We start from the raw sequence: 18,547 nt of genomic DNA, 5'->3' as shown, positions 1-18,547 counted from the left end.
TGGGCAAAGCCCACATCAGATAAGAGGCATCTCAAATATGTTGTAACTTGATGAGCCCTGAGATATGTCACAATGTCCCCCTCGAACAGAGTCAAGGCAGGAGATTCACATCACCTCAGTGCTGAGCCCAGTAAAATGGCACAGTGTCTCCTGAGTGCAGGGCCAAGGCAAAAGAGCAACACCAACTTGGTATTGAGCCCAACCATATGCCACAATCCACTCTGGGAGCAGTTGTCAGGCAGGAGAAAAGAGTCACAACACCTGGGTTATGGCCCAATACATATGTCACAATCTTGCCCATGGGCAAAGCCCAGGTGAGACAGGAGAGTCACATCAAATAGTCGATGGGCTCAAAGATATGCTACAATACTCCCTAATGGGAGTGCCCAGATGGAGAGTCACATCGCCCAGGTTCTTTTCCCCAACTGCTTCTTCCTAGGTTGAGTCCTGTGACTTGATTAGAATTGTGTTGAAATCCTGCAAGCCTCAGCTTCTCAGTAGCACCTGAGCTTTTAGAAAGCTATTCCATTCACTAAGTAGTGCCATTTATAGCCTTCCATTAGACGTGAACAGAAGAAAACTGTTTAACTGGCAGCGAGATATGTTTAACTAGCCCAGAGATATGTAAACATTCCCCCTGTAGGTTGGGCTCAGGAAGAAGAAGAGAGTCACATAACATAGGAGCTGGGCTCAGCTTTATGTCACAATAACCCCTGTAGGCAGGGCCCAAGCCCAATAGGAGAGTCTTATTACTTAGGTGCTGAGCCAAGCCATATGTTGAAATCTTCACTGTGGACAGGATCCAGGCATAAGAGGACAGTCGCATCTCTGATGGGACCATAGATATGTCACAATGACTTCTGCAGGCAGGGCCCAGGCCAAAGAATCAGCCAATTAGTTCAGCAAACTTGGATTCAATCAAACAATTATCTAAATAGCGACTGCAGATTCATCAAGTCAGGCCCAAAACAGTGGACGTGACAGCACATTCCTACACTGAGAAGGTAGGCAGGTTCCTGAAATGCTAATCTGGTCATAAAGCATTAAATTGCTATGCTGTCAGCTTACTTCAAAGACCTCACCTTTGAAAGTGAAGCTTTGTTTGTGTTTATGTAGACAACATTGTATGGCAATGTACAATCCTGGGTTTGTATTGTGGCATACAGTAGGGTAATAAGTCCGTATCTGCATCCTGATTATATACTAAGGTATTGAAAATGTCTTTTTGTGAACATCGTGTGTACACCTAAATATTTACATAGATGTACTTATCTATCTAAATATTTACATAGATGTACATCTACCTGTGTATATCTATATCCAGATATATTCATTTTTGTATTTTTATTCATAAAAAGTAAAGATGTAGAAGGTGGAAGGGTTGATAGGTATTGAAACTGATAGTGATATATAAAAATAATTCCATAGATGTATAAAACATTCTGACCAATAAACTCTATCTAGAGTAGTACACAAATGGAGGCATGCTATAACATCCATCCATCTGCATTTAACTTATACAAAATAAGCATTGATCCTTGTCGCTGACTTCTGAGAGATAAAAATTCACTAAGGCCATGAGAGTCATTCATGCCAAATCAAGGATAACCCTTTTTATTCTAGTGAAGACAGAACCAAAATTAGATTAGCCTCTGCTGAAAAGCCCTAACCCAAATGTGTGAATGCTGAAAATGTTTATTTAAAGCTTCCACCAATTGAAATAATTCTTTTTTTTTTTTTTTGAGCATGTGACAAAAAAATTATTGTATTGCATTTTGTTGGCTGGAGAAGCAACTTTATTTGGTAGGAAATGAATAGTCGAGGTCTGTGACTTAAAGATACACTGCTGTACTGACAGTGAATTTTAGTTTTCTCTGGACACTTTCTTCTGTAGGTTATATAACACGCAGGGTTATATAAATATGTTTATTCAGTGACCATTTATGAGTATGTCTTGGAAAAAAAATAAAAGTATGTCAGAGGTCATTACCCTACTCATGCTTCTCAACACGCGTGAATACAATCAGCCAACTAGCTCAGCCCAGGTGATTCATATTAGCTGATTAGGTCAGCCAAAATGATTCTAATCAGTGAATTAATTAGCTCAGCAAAGGTGATTTCAATTTATTAATCAGCTGAGCCTAGGTGAGTCTAATCAGTCAATTATGACACACCAGGTGATTCTAATTAGCCAATTAGCTAAGCCCTGGTCATTTCAGTCAGCCAATTAACTCAGCCTAGGTGAACTGTTTCTGAGACGGGGTCTCACTCTGTCTCCCAGGGTGGAGTGCAGTTGTGCAATCTTGGCTCACTGCAATGTCTGCCTCCCAGGTTCAAGTGATCTCCAGCCTCAGCCTCCTGAGTAGCTGAGACCACAGGCGTGTGCCACCATGTGTGACTAATTTTTTTATTTCTTGTAGAGATGGGGTTATCCAATGTTACCTAGGCTGGTCTCCTCGTCTTGAACTTTTTTTTGTCTCTAACTTCTGCACTCAAAAAGATCCACCTGCCTCGGCCTCCTAAAGTGGTGGGTTTACAGGCATGAGTCGCTGCACCCAGCCTTAAGCCCAGGTGATTTTAATCAGTTTAGCTCAGGTGAATTCAATTGTCCAAGTAGCTGAGTTCAGGAAATTCCAATCAGCCAATTAGCTTAGGCCAGTTAGACCCAATCAACAAATTATCAAAATTGTGACTATGGATACTTCAAGGCAGGCCCAAAATGGTGAATGAGATTAGCACATTCATACACTCAGAAGCAAAGCAGGACTCTGAAATGTCAACCTGGACATAAAGCGTTACATACCTTTACGGTTAGCTCACCTTCCAGACCTCGCCTTTAGAGACGAAGCATTGAAAATATTTATACAAACAACATTGTATGACTATGTTCCATTCTAAATTGCTATTGTGCCAGAGATTAGGGAATAAGTCCACATCTGCATTTTTAGTATGAAGTGGGATATTAAAATGTCTCTTGGTGAACATCTTGTATATACATAAATATTTACATAGATGTACTCATATAATCTAGTATATGTGTGCTCATTTATCTAATGACCTATGCAAATTTATGTCCAGATGTGTAAAGTACAGATATGTTGCCAGGTGCAGTGACTCACGCCTGTAATCCCAGCACTTTGGGAGGCCAAGGCAGGCAGATCACAAGGTCAGGAGTTTGAGACCAGTCTGGCCAATATGGTAAAACCCCGTCTCTACTAAAAATACAAAAATGAGCTGGGCGTGGTGGTGTGCACCCGTAGTCCCAGCTACTTGGGAGATTGAGGTACAAAAATCTCTTGAACCCAGGATGCAGAGGTTGTAGTGAGCCAAGATCCCATCACTGCACTCCAACCTGGGCAACAGAACGAGTCTCCACCTCAAAAAAAAAAAGAACAGATATGTAGAGAGTAGAAGTTTATATTATATACTGATAGTATATACTATTACACAGTACATACTGATAGTATATACTATTACACAGTACATACTGATAGTATATACTATTACACAGTACATACTGATAGTATATACTATTACACAGTATATACTGATGGTATACTATTATACAGTATATACTGATGGTATACTATTATGCAGTATATACTGATGGTATACTATTATATAGTATATACTGATAGTATACTATTATATATATACTATTATATATATACTATAGTATATTAGTATATACTATGTATATACATTAGTATATACTAATATACTAATGTATACTATAGTATATTAGTATATACTAATGTATATACTAATGTATGTACTATAGTATATTAGTATATACTATTGTATATACTAATCTATATAATACTAATGTATATACTATAGTATATTAGTATATACTAATATATACTACATACTAATATACTATTAATATATACTATATGCTATATAATATATACTATATAATATACAATTAATATATACTATATACTATTAATATATACTATATATACTATATACTATAGTATATATACTATATACTATAGTATATACTATAGTATATATATACTATATACTATATACTATAGTATATATACTATATACTATATACTATAGTATATATACTATATACTATATACTATAGTATATATACTATATACTATATACTATAGTATATATATACTATATACTATAGTATATATATACTATATACTATATACTATAGTATATATACTATATACTATATACTATAGTATATATATACTATATACTATATACTATAGTATATATATACTATATACTATATACTATAGTATATATATACTATATACTATATACTATAGTATATATATACTATATACTATATACTATAGTATATATATACTATATACTATATACTATAGTATATATATACTATATACTATATACTATACATACTATATAGTATATATAGTATATATAATATATACTATATATAGTATATAGCATACAGTTATATATAGCTATACTATATATAGTTATAGTATACAGTTCTATATAGTTATAACTATATATAGTTATATGTATAGTTATATAACTATATATAGTTTCATATATAGTTATAACTATATACAGTTATATATAGTTATATAACTATATATGAAACTATATATAGTTATAACTATATATAGCTATATATAACTATATATACTATATACACTATATATACTCTATAGTATATATATGTTATATATTATATATAATATCTATAACTTATATACTATATATCTATAACTTATATACTATATAAGTTATATAGTATATGTATAACTGTATACTATATTATACAACTATATAGTTATATATATAGTTGTATATATAGTTGTATATATATAGTTGTATATATAGAGTTGTGTATATATATAGTTGTATATATAGTTGTGTATATATAGTTGTATAATATAGTATACAGTTATATATAGTTATACTATATATAGTATACAGTTATATATAATACATAAATTATATATTATATATGTTATATATAGTTATATATAGTATATATAATATACCATATTAATATACTAATATACTAATATTAATATTATACAATAGTATATTAATACTATTATAATATAGTATAATAGTAATACTATGTATGATATAGTATTATATTATAAATAGTCTTATATTATGTATAGTATTATAATAGCATTATATTATCAATAGTATATTATAAATAGTAATACTGTTTATAATATAGTATAATATACTATAATAGTAATATACAAAGATGCTTTCATAGATGTAAAAACTTATCTGCCCTATATCTAAATTAGCACAAAAATGGAGGTATGCTCTTTGCACATCTCTGAATTTAACATATAAGAAGGAAGGCTTGGTCTTTGTTTCTAACTTCTAGGAGATAAAAATACAATAAGGCCATGTAAGGCATTAATTGCTAGGTCAAGGTCACCCTTTTTTTTTTCTGCTGAACGTAGGACTAGAGATAGTGTAGCCTCAGCTTAAAAGCCCTCTTTCGAACTTGAAAGTGCTAAAAAATTCTCTTTACAGCTTCCACTAATTTAGGGGATTCTTTTCTCCCCCCCTCCTTTTTTATTTTTTGCATGGGAAATGAAAATACAATTATCTGTATTGTATTTCTTTTACTGGCTGAAGAAATGAGTTTTTGAGTAAGGCAAGAAAATCTAGGAGTTCTTACCTGAAGATAGACTACAATGCTTAAAGCAAATTTCAGAGTTTCTTGGATGCTTTTCTCTGTAGACTTAGATACAGATATAAGACATGTACATAAATAAACATACAAAACACACAGGATTGTATAAATATGTCTATATAATGTTCATCTGTGAGTATGTCTTGTAAAAAAGCCCCAAAATAAATGGGACTCAGTGATTAATTTCCCACTAATCTCTCTCATGACAGGTTAATCCAATCAAACAATTAGCTCAAGGCAGGTGATTCAAATCAGCAAATTACCTCAACTCAGGTGAATACAATCAGCCAGTTAGCCCAGCCTATGTGATTCTAATGAACCAAATAGCTCAGTCCAGGTGAATGTAATCGGTCAATTAGCTCAGCCTGGGTGATTCTAAAAAGCCAACTAGCTGAGACAAGGTGATTTCAATAAGTCATTTATCCTAGCTCATGTAAATTGAATTGGCCAATTAGCTCAACACATGTGTTTCAAATAAGCCAGTTAGCTCAGCCCAGGTGAATACAATCAGCCAGTTATCTAAACCAATGTGTTCCAAATAGCCATTTAGCTAAGCCCAGGTGGTTACAGTCAGCCAGTTTTCTCACTGACATACTCATATAATTCTGTTTGTGTGTTTTTTAAAATCTATCCATGTATGTCTATATTCAGATGTATTCATCTTGGTACCTACATTCATATAGAGTAAAGACATAGAAGATAGACGTATTGGGAGGTATTGATACAGAAAGTAATATAAAAAACTTCAATACATATATAGGCTTATCTGTCCTGTAAATTATGTCTAGAGCAGTACATAGACTGTGAAATACATCCTGTTAGAGTTAATGTGTATATGTGTGTATATATGTGTATGTGTATATATATGTATGTATATATGTGTGTATATATGTGTCTTGCCTTTAGAGATGAAGCTTTGAAAATATTTATACAAACAACATTGTATGACTATGTTCCATTCTAAATTGCTATTGTGACAGAGATTAGGTAGTAAGTCCACATCTGCATTTTTAGTATGTAGTGGGGTATTAAAATGTCTCTTGGTGAACATCCTGTATATACATAAATATTTACATAGATGTACTCATACAATCTAGTATATGTGTGTTCATTTATCTAATGACCTATGCAAATTTATGTCCAGATGTGTAAAGTACAGATATGTTGTAAATACATACACACATATATATATATAGCAGTGATCCTTATTGCTCAATTCTGGGAGTTAGAAAGGCCCTAAGGTCATGCGAGTCATTCATTGCCAGGTCAAGAACAATCTTTTTATTCCAGTGATAAATTAGCCCCATTTCAAGGCTATAACTCAAATTTGAGAATGCTTATTTCTTCCTACTAAGTCTTTCATCAGGAAAAGGGCTCTTGCTCTTAACTCTGAGCATGTGATGTAAAAATACACTTTTGTATTTTTTTCTTTGTGGCTGTAATATGGTTTTATGGTAATAAAAATTAGGTCTGTTTTCAGAAGATAGACTGTGATATTGAACACAAGTATCTTGGTATATGGTACCTGGCCAAATTTCAACCAGACAATAGTGAACATGTGCGGAAGTGCCAAAGGCAAATTTTGTTGGTGATGTCAAAGCTTTCTTGTGAGAACGGTCAGGCTCAATGTTTTCAGGCATCTCTGGTTCTTCACAAATGGATGATTACAACCACACTAAGCTGGTTTGATGAGACACTACATTACAAACAACTGGGTGTCAGGTGACAAGGACATTTTTACATTTATAAGAATAATGTGATGTGTGTGGCTTGGATTGGATCAATAGTCACTGAGTTAATTGACTGGATTCATCTGGCCTGGAGGGAAAGAAAATTCGCAGTATTTCTGACCTATTTGTTTCTTGGGGGCTTTTTTGTACATATAGATAAAAATATAAGATTAGTGAATAGATAAACATACACACACAGAATGGGTCCCCTGGGTATGTTCACGCAAAGTCCATGAATCCATATGTCTGGTTAAAAAGCCTGAGGAAAAAGTATGTCAGAGGTCATTTCCCTTCTCAACTCCTGCAAACCAGGTGAATTCAAGAAGCCAATTAGCTCAGCCCAGGCAAATTCAGTTGGCCAATCCACTCAGTGGAGACAGATATCAATAGCCCATTAGCTAAACTGGAAAAATGAAAGCATCAAGTCAGGCACAAAATGGCTGATATGAACAACACAGTCAGAGAGCGAGTAGAGAAGCAGGGCCCTAAAATGTTAAGGTGAACATAAAGTCTTACATGGCAGGAATGGAAGCTTCTTTCTCAGGCTTTGCTCCTTAACATAAAGTTTTGTTGATATTTATACATACCATTATATGGCTGTATTTCAGTCTGTGATGGTATGGAGCCATATAGGTGAGAGTAAGTCTAGGTCTTTATCTTCCAGACAGAATGGGGAATTAAAAATGCCTCTTAAGCTGGGCGCAGTGGCTCACTTCTGTAATCCCAGCACTTTGGGAGGCCGAGGCGGGCAGATCACAAGGTGAGGAGTTCAAGACCAGCCTGGCTAAAATGGTGAAACCCTGTCTCTACTAAAAATACAAAAATTAGCTGGGCTTGGTGATGCGTGCCTGTAGTCCCAGCTGCTCGGGAGGCTGAGGCAGAGGTTGCAGTGAACCTAGATCAGTCCACTGAACTCCAGCCTGGGTGACAGAGCGAGACTCTGTCTCAAAAAAAAAAAAAAAAAAAAAAGCCTCTCAAAAAACATTTTCTGAGGCTGGGCGCCGTGGCTCACGCCTGTAATCCCAGCACTTTGGGAGGCCGAGGCAGGCAGATCACGAGGTCAGGAGATCCAGACCACGGTGAAACCCTGTCTCTACTAAAAATACAAAAAAGTAGCCGGGCGCGGTGGTGGGCACCTGTAATCCCAACTACTCGGGAGGCTGAGGCAGGAGAATGGAGTGAACCTGGGAGGCGGAGCTTGCAGTGAACCGAGATGGCGCCACTGCACTCCAGCCTGGGCGACAGAGCGAGACTCCGTCTCAAAAAAAAAAAAAAAAAAAAAAAAAACCTCTTCTGTATACATGACCATTTATGTGGACAAATATATAATTCTGTATGTGTTTATCTCCTTATGTATATCAATATCCAGATTTGTCTATCATTCTATATGTATTCATACAGAATAAAGATGTAGAAGGCAAAAGTACTGACAGGTATTTTTACTGATAGCGATAAAAAAAAACTTCCATACACATAAAATCCTATTTGCCTTTTAAACTACATCCACAAGAGTGCACAAATGGAGGTATTCTCTGACATACATTCTGCTGCATTTTATGTATATCAAGAAAGAATTGGCCCTTGTTGCTCACATCTGTGAACAGAAAATGTAATAAGGCCATGGGAGTCATTCACTGTCAAGAATGACCCTTCTCATTCTAGTGAACTGAGACAAGAGATACATAAGCCCCAGCTTAAAGACCCTCACCCAAATTTGCAAATGCTGAATAATTATCTTTAAACTTCCAGAAATAATTATCTTTAAACTTCAGGGGCTCTTTTGTATGAATATATGACATAGCATGATAATTTGGGGATTTTTTTTGTTTTGTTGGCTAGAGAAGTAACTTTTTAAGGTAGAGAAAAAAAAATTGGGGTCTGACTCAAAGTTAGCCTGCTACACTGAAAGGAAATTAAGTTTTCTTTGGATAGATTTTTTTGTAGATTTAGATACAGATATAAAATACATAGATGAATTAACACATAGAAATCACAGGGTTATGCAAATATGTCTACGTAATTTCCATTTGTGAGTGTGTCTCGTAAAGAAGCCTCAAAATAAAAGATGTCATTTTACTACTCATTTCCCTCAAGACAGGTTAATGGATGCAGCTGATTAAGTCAGCCCAGGTGATTTCAATCATTCAATTAGCTCAGCCCAGGTTCTCCAATTAGCCAACTAGCTCAGCCCAGGTGAATAGAATCAGCCAATTAGCTCAGGCCAGGTGATTCCAATCAGCCAGTTAGCTCAAAGAAGTTAGACCCATCAGTCAATTCTCAAAATATCAACGGTGAATTTCTCAAGGCAGAATTACAATGGTTGATGGGAGTAGCACATGCATAGATTGAAAATAAAAGCAGGGCCATAAAATGCTAATCTGAACATAAACTATTACATTCGTATACTGTCATCTTCCCAAATCTTTCTCATGTAGGAGAAGCTTTGTTTACATTTAAACAAACAACATTGTATGTCTATGTTTCATTCTGGAATGCTATTGTGTCAGAGTAGAGAAGTAATTCTACATCTTTAATATATACTAGGGTATTGAAAATGTCTTTTGGCCAACATAATGTGTATACATTAATATTTACACAGATGTAGTCATATAATCCTGTATGTGTATGTTTATCTATGTATGTCTATATTCAGATGCATCCATCTTTGTATCTATATTTATAAAACATAATAATGTATAGCCAGGTGCGGTGGTTCACACCTGTAATTTTAGCACTTCAGGAGGTTGAGGTGGGTGGATTGCTTGAGCTCAAGAGTTTTAAAGAGCCAGGTGTAGTGGTATGTGCCTGTAGTCCCAGCTACTTGGGAGGCTGAGGTGGGAGGATTGCTTGAGCTCAGGGGACAGAGGTTGCAGTGAACCTACATGGCACCACTGCTCTCCAGCCTTGGTGACAGAGTGAGTCCCTGTCTCAATAAAAAATAAGAATAATAATGTATTAAGTGGAAATATTGATAGATATTGGTAATGATAGTGACATAAAAAGATGCTTTTATAGATGTATAGACTTAACTTCCCCGTAAACTATACAAAAAATAGTACAAAAATGGAACTATGCTCTCACATACATCTTTCTGCTTTTAACAAGAAAGCATCATTTCTTGTTGCTCACTTCTAAAAAGTAAAAATACGCTAAGGTTATGAAAGACATTCATTACCAGGTCAAGGGTGACCATTCTCTTTCTGGTAAACATAGGACCAGAAATAAAATAGCCTTAGCTTAAAGGCCCTCACCCAAATGTGAAAGTGCTGAATAATTGTCTTTAAAGCTTTCATAAATTTAAAGAATCTTTTTCAAACATGTGACACAGGAATCAATCCTTGTATTTTTGTTTTCTTTGCTGAAGTAGTGACTTTTTGGGTAAGAGAATAAAAGCCAAGGGCTTTAACTTGAGCATTTACTTCAATACTGGAAAAAAAATGTTAGTTTTATTGGACACACTTCTCTGTAGATTTTGATCTAAATATGACATATATAGATAGATAAACATATACAAACACACAGGGTTATGTAAATATGTCTATATAATGTCGATCTGTGAGCACTTTTTTGTAAAACAGCCCCAAAATAAAAGTAAATCAGAAGTCATTTTTCTACACATTCTATTTGGAAACAGTGAATCCAATCAGTCAATGAGCTCAGCTCTGGTGAATCCAGTCAGCCAATTAGCTCAGTCCAGGTGACTTTAATAAGCTAGTTAGCTTGACTCAGGAGGATCCAATTATGCAATTATCTAAATAGGGACTGCAGATTCATCAAGTCAGGCCTAACATAGTGAATGTAAATAGCATGTTGATACAGTGAGAAACAAAGCAATAGCCTGAAATGCTAGCCTGGAAATATATATTACATAGCTGTACTGTCAGCTTACTTTCTAGACTTATTCCCTGAACCTGAAGCTTTGTTTACAATTATACAAACAACATTGCTTGGCTCTGTTTCATTATGAGATGTTATTGTGCCATAGAGTACCGAAGTTTGTATACATTTGTGTTCTTAATATATACTAGAGCATTTAAAATGTCTTTTCAGAACATGCTTTGTATACATAAATGTTCACATAAACATACTCACATAATTCTGCATGGGTTTTTGTTTACTTTTCTACCTATGTATATCTATATGCAAATATATTTAGCTTTGTATGTATATTCATACAGAAAAAATGTGGAAAGTGGAAATATTGATAGGTATTGATTCTAATAGTGGTATAAAAAAGACTTTTATACATATATAATCTTAACTACCTTATAAACTATATGCAGAATCACACATATGGGAGGATGTTCTTAAATACAACCCGCTGCATTTAACATATATGAAGAAAGCATTGTTTCTAGTTTCTTTCTTCTAGGAAATAAAAATGCACTAAGGCCAAGGGAGTCATTCATTGTTATGCAAAGCTGGACCCTGGCCATATTTCAACCAGGTGATAGTGAACATGTGCTGAAGTGTTAGTGGTGGCTTTTATTCTCCAGGCTAAATCTTTGTGAGAAAGGCTAGAGTCCCTGGTGTCAGGCACCTCTGGCTTGTCCTAGCTGTGTGGTTAGGATTCCACTGAGCAGGTTTGGCTAGAACCTGAATTAAAAACACTCGGGTGCCAGATAACAAGAACATTTACACATTTATAAGAATAATGTGATGTGATATGTAGCTTGGATTGGGTAAACCACGACTGAGCAATTAGCCTATTAGGCTGACTTGATTCACCTGGTCTGGAAAGAATGCAAATAAAAATGACCTCTGACCTAGCTTCATTTTGTTTTGTACATGTATTTACAGATGTAAGGTATGTGGATAGTGAAACATATACACCCAGAATGGTTCACATAGGTGTATCTAGGTAAAGTCCATTTGTGCTTATGCCTGGTAAAAAAGCCTCAGAAGGAAAGTAGATCAAAGTTCATTTTCCTTTCCTGCTCATCCAGACCAGGTGAATTCAATAAGCCAATTAGCTAAGCTCAGGTGATTTTAATCAGCCAAATTAGCTCAGCCCAGGTAAATATAATCAGCCAATTAGCTAATTTGGGAAAGAAGAAGCATCAAGAAAGGACCCCAGTGGTGGATATAAATAACAGGCATGCAGTGAAAAGAAAAAAGCAGGGCCTTCAAATTCCAAGTTTTCCATAAAACATTACATAACAGTACTGGAACTTACTTCCCAGGCTGTGTCCCTCAATGCTATTGTATAGCTGGGTTCCAGCCTGAGATGCTATACAACCATATATTTGAATGTAAGTCTATGCCTCAACGTCAGTTTTGGCTGGAGGAGGATGTCTCTTGAACTTATTTTGTATACGTAAATATTTACATAGACAAACTCATATAATTTTATGCTTGCCTGTATCTACTTACAAATATCTACATCCAGATCTAATTATCATGCTCTTTATATTCAGAGTAGAGACATAAGAGGTAAATGTATTGATAGATATTTGTACTGTTAGTAACATAAAAAGAAACTTCCATATGTGCAAAATTTTATTTGCCATTTAAACTATATCCTCAAGAGTACACTAATAGAAGCATGTTCCGACATACATAGTTTTCATGTATTGCATATCAAGAAAAATTATTTTTTATGGCTCAAACCTGTGAGCAGAAAATAAACTAAAGCCACAGTATCATTCATTGCTAAGTCAAGGAATACCTTTTTTATTCTGGTGAACTTGAGACTAGAAATAAAATAGGCTTAGCTTAAAGATCCTGACTTGTTGTATAAGCACCTTCCCACATACCTCTCCTTAGAAGCCTTTCCACCACTGTGAGGCTGGCCTGAGGGGGGCATAGAAAGTGTGGGGTTGGGAAACAAAGCTAACTTGAACTGGCATTGATCACAATGTATCTTCCGGGCTTCCCCCTGGCAGCAGCAAGTCTCCCATAGACTCCAGTGTTCCCAAATCGCTCCATCAGACAGATTCTGCCAGCCTCCCTTTTGCCTAGGAGGGGAGACAGATGACTGGTGCTTCCTGCTCTGCTACCTCACCAGATTTCTCTCTGAATGTGTTGTCACACGCACTTCCTTTCTTCTCATTGGAAGTAATCTTCTAACAACTCGTGGTCCTGCAGCTTTCTCAGGCTCATTTCCCTCCCGATAAGAAAAAGAAGAGAAAAAAATATGGACAAATTGCTGTCTGTAGGCAGCAAATGCAAAACAAGGCCCTCCCCTTCAGGAAAGAAGTAGAATGAGGAAAAAGGCTTATTGAGACTTTTGTGATTGATCAAGAATCATACATCTAGATTTATCTGTATTCTAGAACTAGAAAAAATCTTTAGTGCACAAAGTTAGATACTGCAATGCTTTCTACAATATTCAAAACCACCAGAGATTAGGAGCACTTCACTCAGTGGGGCTTGTGCCCCTAAAAACAAACAACCAACCAAAAAAAAAACAGGTTCCTGAGATTGATCTGTTTCAACATTTTTGTTCTCAATCCCGGTACTATCACTATGCATCTGGGCTGAAACACAAACTGAAAAAAAATCAACACATAAATGATATGACCGGAGGCCAGGCGCAGTGGCTCACGCCTGTAATCCCAACACTTTGGGAAGCCAAGGCAGGTGGATCACGACGTCAGGAGATCGAGACCATCCTGGCCAACATGGTGATACCCCATCTCTACTAAAAATACAAAAATTAGCTGGGCGTGGTGGCATGTGCCTGTAATACCAGCTACTTGGGAGGCTGAGGCAGGAGAATCACTTGAACCCAGGGGGCAGAGGTTGCAGTGAGCCAAGATGACACCACTGAATTCCAGCCTGGTGACAGAACAAGACTCTGTCTCAAGGAAAAAAAAAAAATGACCAGGATGGAGATGGTGGCTCATGCCTGTAATCCCACCACATTGGGAGGCCGAGATGAGTGGATCATTTGAGGTCAGGAATTCAAGACCAGCTTGGCCAACATGGAGAAACCTCGTCTCTACTAAAAATGCAAAAATCATCTGGGGGCTGGGGGGTGCACCTGTAGTCCCAGCTACTTGGGAGGCTGAGGTGGGAGAATTGCTTAGAACAGGGAGGCAGAGGTTGCAGTGAGCTGAGATCCCACCACTGCACTCCAGCTTGGGTGATACAGTGAGACAAAATAACAATAATGTTAAAAAAGAAATATATATGAGCAGACCCTGGGCAACATAGTGATACCACATCTCTGCTAAAAAGATGGTTAGATAGATAGATAGATAGATAGATAGATAGATAGATAGATAGATAGACAGACAGACAGACAGACAGATAGATAGAACAAGCCAGGCATGGTGGCTCACACCTGTAATTGCAGCACTTTGGGAGGCCAAGGTGGGCAGACTGCTTGAGCACAGAAAACATGGTGGAACGTGTCATGTGCGTCCATGTCAAGACAGTCCACCAACAGACTTTGTGTGAGCAACAAGGCTGTTTATTTCACTTGGGTGCAAGTGGGCTGAGTCCGAAAAGAGAGTTAGCAAAGGGAGATAGGGGTGGGGCAGTTTTATAGAATTTGGGTAGGTAGTGGAAGACTACAGTCAAAGGGGGTTTTCTCTTGTGGGCAGGGGTGGGGGTTACAAGGTGCTTGGTGGGGAAGCTTCTGAGACTCATTGTCCAGGAGAAGGAAGGTCACAAGGTTAATTGATCAGTCAGAGTGGGGCAGGAACAAATCACAATGGTGGAATGTCATCAATTAAGGCAGGAACTGGACATTTTCACTTCTTTTGTGGTTCTTCTGGAACAGGAATTAAAAGAAATTAAAGAATGTGTAAGCAGAAACTCAGTTGTATGTAAGAAAACCCAACTCCCCATGAGAAAGAGAAAGAGCTGGAGTCCTTTAAAAACTAACTGCCTGTTTTTCCATTGCTAGTGAGCTTTATCTTTCCTCCCTTCCTAGGCATTGTGAAGACCCTGATTCCATAGCTGTGCAGCTGCAAGGTCACTAGACAGATAAACTCAAGTCGCAAAACATGGTTTTCCTTGAAAAGTAAGAAATGATGTAATGCATGTCTCAACAAAATAACTGTCTTTGTTTCTCACTTCTGTAGTATGATTCCTCCTGCACAGATCTCCCCCCACCCACAAAATGCCTAAAAGGTAACTTAACTCTTTGTTGAGGGCTCAGTCCTTTGGATGTTAATCTGACCGGGCCGATGAACCAAAGTAATTAATAAATATCCTCCTGAACCTCATCAGTCTCTCTGATTCCTTAAAATCTGGCTATACTTCAGTTGCCTCAGGCCATCTAGATGTATACATGCAAGCTTGGGCTCAGAGGTCTGACATTCCTGTCTTCTTATATTAATAAGAAAAACAAAACAAAATAGTGGTGAAGTGTTGGGGCGGCAAAAATGTTTGGGGGTGGTATGGAGAGATGATGGGCAATGTTTCTCAGAGCTGCTTCAAGCAGGATTAGGGGCAGCGTGGAAACCTAGAGTGGGAGAGATTAAACTGAAGAAAGATTTTGTGGTAAGGGGTGATACTGTGGGGTTGTTAGAAGGAGCATTTATCATTTAGAATGATTGGTAATGGCCTGGATGTGGTTTTGTATGAATTGAGAAACTAAATGGAAGACACAAGGTCAGAATAAGAGAAGGAGAAAAACAGGTATTAAGCGACTAAGAATTAGGAGGAGCCAGGACATCCAATTAGAGAGTGCCCAAGGGGGTTCAGCATAATTATTTGCCTGGTTGGCGAGTTTTGGGCTCTATCCTTGAGTTTTTGTATGTTGTCATATACCAGGCCAGATTGATTTAGGTAAAAACTACATTCTTCATTTGGAAATATGCAGAGTCCTCCTTTTTCAGCAGTAAGTAAGCCGAAGCCTACTCCTGTCTTCTTATATTAATCAGAAAAATAAAAGAAAATTGTGGTGAAGTGTTGAAGTCATGAGAGGAACAGAAAGTTGTTCGGTGCTGTTTGCAAATTGATATTTTTGGGGTAAGGAAAACTAACGTACATGTGCCTGTCCAATTAATAGGTAGACACATGTAGGCAGAGGAGCAGAGGAAGAAGAGACCATTGTAAGGCAAAATTGGAGCACCAAAAGAGGTATCTTGCACCCAGACTTTTAGGGATCTAGTGAGGGCAGCAGCCATTAAAGGTTGTAATGGGGACTGATAAGGCAACTGGGTAGTGGGGGAGGTTCAATTTTTATGGTGTATGAGAAAGTGCATAGTGTTTACAAGAAACCTTTCATTGCTATTCATAGGGTTGGGTATAAGCAAACAAGAAAGGGGGCTGGGAGGAGAGTCGGAAGAAAAAGGGGAAGGTAGTCAAGGATGGAGTGAAATGCAGGGCAAATGTCTTAAAGGAAATGAGGGGTTCTAAGAGGTGGGCTAGTGGCTTGTAACCCACATAGAAAAGGTTTTGAAAGGACAATAGAATGATGAGCCTGTCATGATGGAAGGAAGAATTTTCCTTGGTCCAAGAATCATTTGCCTTGTGTGGGAAGAGATTGATAGGTGGAAATTTCCATGGGAGAATAGGTGGGAGTGACCGATGAGAAAGAGAAAAACTGGCCATGAGGGACAGAAGTTGGAATGCTAGTTGCTTCTTCAGCTACCTTATCAGCATAAGCATTGCCCTGAGCAATGGCATCTGATACCTTTTGATGGCCCTTGCAGTGAATGACTCCAGCTTCTTTGGAAGTAGAGCAGCTTTAAGAAAAGTTTTTATTAAGGAGGCATTAATGATTGAAGACCTTTGTGTAGTGAGGAAACCTCTTTCTGGCCATGTAATAGCATGGAGGTGAAGGATGTGGAAGGCATACTTGGAATCAGTATCGATATTGACATGTAGTCCCTTTGTAAGAATGAGGGCTCAAGTTAAGGCAATGAGTTTAGCTTGTTGAGAGGTAGTGGAAGGGGACAGGGAAATAGCCTCAATGATAGATGGAAGACACTATAGCATAGCCTGCCTTTGCTGGTGATTGGAGATTGGGTCTGGAAGAACTACTGTCAATAAACCAAGCGCAGTCTGGGTGGGGAACAGGAAAGAGGGAAATATGGGGAAATGGGGAGAATGCCATGTGGATTAGAGAGATATAGTCATGGGGTTCAGGTGTAGTATCAGGATTAAGATGAGAGGCCAGATTGAAGTCTGGGCCAGGAACAATGGTAATTGTGGGAGACTTAACAAATAGTGAGTACAGTTAAAGGAGCCAGAGGGCAGAAAATATATGCATCAAGTGCAAGGAGGAAAATAGATTTTGAAAGTTATGGGAACTGTAGAGAGTAAGTGGAGCATAGCTTGTGATTTTGAGGTCCTCTAAAAGTACTAAAGCGGCAGCAGCTGCTGCACAGAGACATGAGGGCTAGCCTAAAACAGTAAGGTCAAGTTGTTTGGACAGAAAGGCTGCAGGGTGCAGTCCTGGCTCTCATGTAAGAATTTCGACTGCACAGCCCTGTACTTTGGCTGTGTTAATGAAAAGGGTTGGGATGAGTTAGGGAGAGCTAGTGTGGGAGCAGATTCTAGGGCTGTTTTTAAGGAATGGAAAGAGGAGTGGGGAAAGGATCCAGGATCTATGAGGTCAGCTAGGTTTCCATTTGTGAGTTTACATGCTTTAGTCAGGATGGCAAAAGCAGCTATCCAAAAGCAAAAGTATCTAACCATGCCTAGGAAGGAAAGGAGTTGTTGCTTTGTGGAAGGGGTTGGGGTTTGGGAAATTAACCAGACACAATCAGCAAGGAGAGCACGTGTGTTTTTATGAGGAATTATGCCAAGATAGGTAACAGAAGATGAAGAAATTTGGGCTTTGGAGGAGGATATCCTTTTGAGAATAGATGTTGGAGGAGCAGGAGGGTCTCCTGTTGGGAAGAATCATAGGAGGGGCTATAAAGTAGAAGGTTGGCAAAATATTGAATAAGGTGAGAAGCAGATGGATGGAAACAAAGTAATCATGAGAAAGGGCTTGACTGAAGTAATGAGGGCTGTCCCTGAAGCCTTGTGGAAGTACAGCCTAGGTAAGCTGCTGAGGCTGATGGGTGTCAGGGTCAGTCCAAGTGAAAGCAAAGAGAGGCTAGGATGGAGGGCGTAAAGGAATAGTAAAGAAAGAATGTTTGAGATCCAGAACAGAATAACGGGTTGTGGAGAGAGGTGTTGAGGATAAGAGAGTATATGGGTTTGGCATCACAGGGTGGGTAGGCAAGACAATTTGGTT

The 18,547-nt window shown here is 37.6% G+C and overlaps 1 long non-coding RNA gene across 1 annotated transcript; it reads left to right on the top strand.

Annotated features, from left to right (window-relative positions):
* Positions 1-824: 824 nt before the first annotated feature.
* On the top strand, positions 825-15,578 carry LOC129528958 (uncharacterized). The gene is made up of 2 exons (XR_008674299.1): positions 825-1,004; positions 15,284-15,578. It is a non-coding gene; the product is annotated as an uncharacterized lncRNA (long non-coding RNA).
* The last annotated feature ends 2,969 nt before the right edge of the window (positions 15,579-18,547 follow it).

Source organism: Gorilla gorilla, chromosome 20 (genome assembly GCF_029281585.2).
Source record: "Gorilla gorilla gorilla isolate KB3781 chromosome 20, NHGRI_mGorGor1-v2.1_pri, whole genome shotgun sequence".
NCBI lineage: Eukaryota > Metazoa > Chordata > Mammalia > Primates > Hominidae > Gorilla > Gorilla gorilla.
The sequence above is the reverse complement of the archived record's forward strand: the minus strand, read 5'-3'. Positions and strand labels throughout refer to the sequence as shown.